The 7,275-nt window shown below is 34.5% G+C and overlaps 1 long non-coding RNA gene across 1 annotated transcript; it reads left to right on the top strand.

Annotated features, from left to right (window-relative positions):
- The first annotated feature begins 2,859 nt into the window (after positions 1–2,859).
- On the top strand, positions 2,860–6,813 carry LOC148780993 (uncharacterized). The gene is made up of 3 exons (XR_016061125.1): positions 2,860–2,997; positions 6,538–6,580; positions 6,678–6,813. It is a non-coding gene; the product is annotated as an uncharacterized LOC148780993 (long non-coding RNA).
- The last annotated feature ends 462 nt before the right edge of the window (positions 6,814–7,275 follow it).

Raw genomic sequence — 7,275 nt, 5'->3', positions numbered from 1 at the left:
TAATTACATGTCACGAGAGCATGTTGAGATCAACCAAAAGCATCGTAAAATATTATACGTGTACTCGCTATTGACATTGGAGGTTTTATGAATTTTGAGCATCTTGAATTTTCAGCCCGACTCCGTGTACTTTGCGCTATAGCATACTGTATACTTACTCCCTCGAGGCCACTTAGCATGATTTTCTCCATCTTTATTTTGGAATCTACTTTGGCATCACTTGATGAGTGAGTATTGGCAGAAATAGAAAGTTATCTGTATTCAATCTCGTATGTTTAAAAAAGATTTTTTTGAGGTTAGTTCTGTGCTAAAGATGCCGCATCCACCAAATTTAATCTTAAATTACTCAAGGTACGATTTTATTTGAGGGAGTGATTTCTTCTTTTCTTTAGGGAGAGAGAAATAAGGCGTATAACTCATGCCACACACATGCACAAGGGTCTGTACGGTACTTGTTGTAAATACACGAGCTCCAAAATAGTAGGTACGTACATAACTATTAATTCTCTTATTCCCTTAAAAAAAATCATTCTAAAACGTACAAGACATAAGGCCCATTAGTACTAGCCATTAGACAATGCCAAGGTACTAGCCATTAGACTGAACGGATTCTCCGAAGTATAATTTAAGGCAACAAAATCGCTTTTATAAGAGGGGAAAGGTTTCTATACTTCCCCAACAGTATAGAAGTTATATCTTTTCCCTATCATCCAGTCGTCCAATTTTGATAAAGAGAGCCACTCACCGTTTGATCTTAGATCCGACGTCTCAAAGTATTTTATTTGTAGTTCGAATTTGGTACGTGCCATCTTCTCATTGGGCCGCACTTATAAAAAATATATATTAAAAATAATTTTTTGATAAAATATAATGATCAAAATACCCCTTGAAACTTTAAGGGGTATTTGGGTCATTTTATTTTTTTGAAAATATTTTTTTTATATTTCTTTCTAGTGCGAGTTTAATAGAAGAATGGATGTCCAAAATTTGGCGTCAAAATAGTGTATAGAAAAAAAATTTAAAATAAAATAGTGTAGAGACGTGACATTGTGATTGGGGCAATCTTAGTTCTACATTCAGAATGGACGGTTGGATAAGGAGAAGTATATAAGTTTTATACTATATAGGAAACATAGAAAGCTTGTCCTTATAAGAGATCATTGTATAAGTATTTTAGTGGCCCAAAGGTGTATTCACTGCAAAGGCCTATAGTATTTGTGTGGCGCAAGAGCGTATTTATTCGCAATGTTACTAAAATGTATGTAAATTAGACGTTGAAAAAGTTTAGATAGAGTAAAATGTGACCATCTACTCAGCATTAGGAAGTTCATGGCCTTGAGAAAGATGGACAAAATGGATCATACTTTGTTCAACTTAATACATTTGTCCATCTTAATCAGAGGGAAGACAGTGGGGTACTTCAAGACCTCAAAGAGGAATCCAGTAAGGGAGTCCTCTATCTCCCTTTCTATTCACATAGGATGCTTAAATATTTAGCATCATGAGGAAGTCAGATAATGAGAGATGCCTTCTAACCGGCTTCCAAAGCTCTATTAATGGCCCTGTATACTCGCATCTTCATATGCAAATGGCTCTTTGTGATCCTAACAATAGAAATTCAAGAATTTATGTAGGGATATCGGAGTAGATGGCAGTGGAGTATAGGAGTGTTGATACCACATTATATGCCTTTGTTAGAAGGCAGAACTCCAATATCAGTATGTATGAAGCAGAAAGGTTGTAAAGGAATTTAAAGGAAATTAGATTGTTGGAAGCAGGTACACAAGCATCTTTGTCTGGTTAGACACGAGCAAGCTCATTTGGAGGCTTTAGTGGGATCAGTGTTTTAAAACCCAAATCGGTGGGACAAATTGTTCACTTATAAGTGTGTATCGGATCACTGGATCAGCAATTTGATTCGGGTCTATATCGTCTCGAATCAATAATCCAAAAAAATTTAAAGAATAAATAAAATAAAATAAAAGTAAAGGTTTATGTGGTAGGCATATGAAAGGACAAAAAATTATATTAGACAAGCTTAAAAAAATAAATAAATAACGGGAGGTTTTAGGAGAACCAGGTCAGGACCCCACCATCTGAAAATTAATTCAATCCCCACCGTCCGAGAATTAGTTCGATTGTGACCGATTCTCATCTTGATCGACGATACAAATATGAAATCATTGAGTTTTAAATCACTAGGCCTCTCCTCCACATTCTCTCTCCTCCCAACTTATCTCTCCCACCCATCCCAACTACATGTCTCTTCCTCTTCCCCTCCCTTTAATAATCGTTTCTTCTCTCACATGCATGCATATTAAGTTCTTAATTAATGCAATACATATATTCATTATGGTCTTACTATAAAATTTATTTACATTTATTGAAAGTTATTTTGTTATATTATATGAATTTCATATTAACAATATTAAATAATGCAGTTTATATTATAATTATTCTATAATTAAAAATATCCCTCCAAATCTTAATATTGTGTATTTATAATATTTTGAGAAAATTATAACCCCCCCCCACCCCCCCCCCCCCCCCCAAAAAAAAAAAACCTTTCCATCATTTTACCCCCTTCAAATGTTTTATTACTAACTTTTTTTAAAACTTATATTTTCTAACAAATAACCCCCCACCCACCCAAAGTTATAAATCATGCCTATTTTTCCCTTTCCTCTCATCTCTCTGCCCTTTACAGAAACTTCACATTTCCCTCTTTACTCTCACGTTCTCTCTTTACAATTCTCTCTTCACCACATTTTCTACTCTCGCTCTCTCTCTCCACCGACGACCAAGCATCGTCTTCACCGAAGAGCTTTCTTCACCGCCTCCTTCCAACCAGGCACCATCTTCCACCGAGTCTATGTCTTCACTGTGTTGCTCATTTTTCCCCTGGTGCTCTCTCTGCCTTCAAGATTTACCCTCAAACAGGCTCCCTCAAACCAAGCGAATTTGTGGAGCTTCATTTAGCCTTGAAACAACCCATAAGTATGAAATCTGAGAAATAAAAAATTGAATGTGGAGCTCGATTTTAGGGCTTGAAACTATTTCTTTTGTAAAAAATTGAATGTGGTATATTTAGGGCTTGAATGTTTTTTATAGTTTTAAATTTTTTTTTGAATCTGTTTTCTTTTGTATAAAAAATTGAATGTGGTATATTTAGGGCTTGAATGTTTTTTATAGTTGTAAATTTTTGTTTGAAACAATTTTTTTTTTTATAAAAAATTGAATGTTGTATATGTTGGGCTTGAATGTTTTTGGTAGTTGTAAATTTTTGTTTGAAACTGTTTTTTTTGTATAAAAAATTAAATGTGGCATATTTAGGGCTTGAATGTTATTTGTAGTTGTAAATTTTTGTTTGAAAATGTTTTCTTTTGTATTAAAATTTTAATTTAGGGCTAGGGCTTGAATGTTATTGATAGATGTAAATTTTTGTTTTAAAGAGGTTTTTTTTTTTTTTTTGTATTAAAAATTGAATGTGGTATATTTAGGGCTTGAATGTTATTGATGTAATTTTTTGTTTGAAACTGTTTACTTTTGTATAAAAAATTGAATGTGGTATATTTAGGACTTGAATGTTATTGATGTAAATTTTTGTTTGAAACTGTTTACTTTTGTATAAAAAATTGAATGTAGTATCTTTAGGGCTTGAATGTGTCGCCTTAGCAAAGATGGGACTCATTGTGAAGTTAGTTGTATAAAAAATTGACTAGCCCGTTACAGAGAGAATGTTGGGATTATATAGTTGTCATTTTTACAAAAAAACAATGAAAGAAAGATAAAATCAAAGAGATTCTTTACTCTCTACTGGCTGGAATTGTGTTGGTTTTGTTGTCAATTATGATATGAATAATCTATCATATTATTCTTGTTAACTTTAGTTCATTAAAAAATAAAATTATGTGTAGCTCTTGTTATTCGTAGGTTATATACCCCCCACAATATGCATACCTCATGTTAAAAATTTAATTGTAGCTCTTTGAAAAAAAATCTAATAGCTTGCTAAACTTTTGCAACTTTAAGGCTATTTTTAAGATGTTGGAATGCAATGTATAGAGTGTAAATTTTTACAAATTTTGTGCAGGGCAAAAGAAAATGGGTAATAACATATTTGGTTATTGTATTTATGGTGGAGAACTCCGAACAAGTGTCGATGGGATTTTGGATTATATTTGTGGTAATGCATGTATATTTATGATTGACAGTAGTATTAGGTTAGATGACATGCGAAAATACGTAGCAAAGCGGTTCTCACTTGACATCCACTTTATATCTTGAAGATACTGTGTCTCGAGAAATTAAATATTTATTGTGAACCTATACAATGATGACGATATTATTAGGATGTTGAACATCCATGAAGGTGAAAATGAAGTGCTTGTCTATCTATTTGATGGCATCGAACGTAGGGATGGAAGTACTTCACATAATACTATGACAGTCGAAGAGGTTAGACCCCCACAATCCTCTAATATTTTAGTCTCAGTCTCCAAACAAAGCATTGCACCAAAGTTGTTTAGTACATGGGAGAATGCACTTTCTGAGATATGGCAGCAGTTTAAATCTTTAGAAGATTTTCGAGAAGCCCTTAGCAAGTTTACTATAGCAAACCATTTCACTTATCGTTTTATTAAAAATGAGGGGTATCGCGTAAGGGCAAAATGCAAGGGTGAAGGATGCAAATAGGAGATATATGCTGGGAAGCTTGGTAAGATGAATGTTTCCATAATCAAAACATGGATAAGAGATCACTCATGCAATATTGGGACAAGCAGTGATGTACAGAGAAGAGCTTCGTAAAAATTTGTTGCATCATTACAAGAATAAATTAAGTGACACTGTACATTACAAGGCTAGAGAAATCATGAGTGATTTGTCTCGAGATTATGGGCTAGAATTACCCTATTATAAGGCTTGGCAAAGAAAAGAAACGACCATAAAAGACATACATGGTTCGTAAGAGGAAGCATATAACCAATTACCAGCATATGTAAACCGTGTGATGGAGACAAATCCTGGTAGATATGCGACAGGGCAAGTATGACCAGGTGATAGATTTCGTTGATTGCTCTTAAGTTTTTATGGGTCAATACATAGCTTCAAAAATAGATGTCGTCCACCTATATTTCTCGATGGGACATCATTGAAGGCATGGTACCTTGGGACTCTACTTACTGCTCACTCACTCGATTGGGGAAGGGCAAATGTTTCCTGTTGCATTCGCAATTGTGGATGCCGAAAATACAGATAACTGGTTATGGTTTATGGAATCATTAAAGGTTGCTATTGAGACAGATCGTAAAATTACTTTTTTTTATCAGATAAACACCCTAGTCTAGTTGATATTGTGTCAAGTCTTTGAGAATGCCATCATGCCTTCTGTGAGCATCATTTAACGGAGAATTTCAAGAAAGAAGCAAAACACATACCTAATGATGTTAAGAAAGCAATTGTATGTACCTTTATTAGTGCATGTAGAGCATATAGGCATCAAGAGTATTTTGATAAGATGATGGAAATTAGGTCACTTTCTTAAGACACATTCCAGTGGTCCATGGAAGCCTCACCAAACCTTTGGGCTACATCACAATTCAAGGGTAATCGATATGACCAAGTGACAACTAATGTGGATGAGTCATATAACAAGTGGATTCTAGAAGCAAGAGATATGCCAATTCTTCAATGCATTGACTTGATTAGAAGACAAATCATGGAATTAATGGCCACTCGCAGCTTGAAAGCTGAAACTTAGACTACAACACTTACCCCAAAAACACAAAGCGAACTAAAAAATGTCATAAAACAATCTCTTTCCGTAAGAGTCATCGTGGCAACAAATGGAGCAGTTTATGAAGCTAGGGGTGATCGTATAAATTACAAAGTAAATATTATTACACGAAAATGTGAAAGTCGGGGTTGGCAAATAACAGGTTTGCCTTGCAAGCATGCTTGTAAAACTCTTGCAAGAATATTTCACAGTTGCGAAATTTCATGAAACATATTCCGTAGCTATCATATCAGTTACCTTGATGGACTTGTCAGAGCATAGTTTACGTGGACAGCTTCATCCAGAGAGAATAAGAGTACTTTCACCTCACTCAAGGCATCCCCATGGCCGACCTAGAAAGAAGCATATCGAGTCACAGGAAGTACCAGTGCGACCTATTCATTGTGGTCGGTGCAAAGGAACTGGTCATAACATGACAACTTGTAAAACACCCACTTGAAGGCATAAACTTTATTTACATTTTCTTTTCTTTTTAATTTGATTGTTGTAATTGTACTTATAGTTGTGTTTATTTTGGTTGAAGAAACATACTTTATTTACATTTTCTTTTCTTTTTGATTTGATTGTTGTTATTGTACTTGTACTTGTGTTCATTTTGGTTAAAGAAACATACTTTATTTACATTTCATTTTCTTTTTGATGTGATTGCTGTTATTTTACTTGTAGTTGTATTTGGTTAAAGAAGCATACTTTACTTACATTTTCTTTTTACTTGTAATTGTGTTTATTTTTTGTTAAAGTGGAACAAGGGGCCCATCCACTTCCTCCGATCAAAGGGAAAAGGTATGATACTCAATTTACTTTAGTTCATGATTTACATTAATTAGAAAATTATTATATTGTTAATAAATATTGACATATTTTATTGAATCCATTTCAGAAGAAAACAACTTTCGTATTAATGAATCAACTAAGACCCTGAAAAAATGGGAGCTGGATCCACGACAGGTAGCTTTGGTTGAAAAAAACCAATTTGATCTCCTTAGAAGACATAGGGGTCACACATATCGATTGCAGTTTACTGAAGACATTCATTGGAAAGTGGTGCAAGGTGACTAATACCTTACGGTTAACCGTTGGTGATATGACTTCAACCATGTACGATGTGTGGCACATATTACGGATACCTGTGACAGGCGAGCCTATAACAGGCATAAGACCTAAAAGCTACAGGGCTTTCATCAGGATTTTTTGGGAGATTGCCCTATTGGTGATAAGTTGAACCGAATTAAACATACTTGGTTGAGGGAGAAATTTGAGCAACTACCAAAAAAACCTACCAAATTAAAATTGTTTCAACACTCTAGAGTTTATCTCTTGTATTTAGTCGGCACAACTATATTTGTTGATGCATCACAAGGATTGACACTGACAAGTTACCTGCAACTGTTTCGAGATCTCGATAAGGATAGAAAGTATGCATGGGGTACAGCAGCGCTTGTATTCTTGTATCGTTCCTTATCTAAGGTTGTGGACGG

Source organism: Amborella trichopoda, chromosome 8, assembly GCF_054954075.1.
Source record: "Amborella trichopoda isolate Santa Cruz 75 chromosome 8, AtrichopodaSantaCruz75HAP2 v2.0, whole genome shotgun sequence".
In the NCBI taxonomy this organism is placed as follows: Eukaryota; Viridiplantae; Streptophyta; class Magnoliopsida; order Amborellales; family Amborellaceae; genus Amborella; species Amborella trichopoda.
Note: the sequence above shows the minus strand (reverse complement) of the source record. Positions and strands in the feature narration are given on the sequence as shown.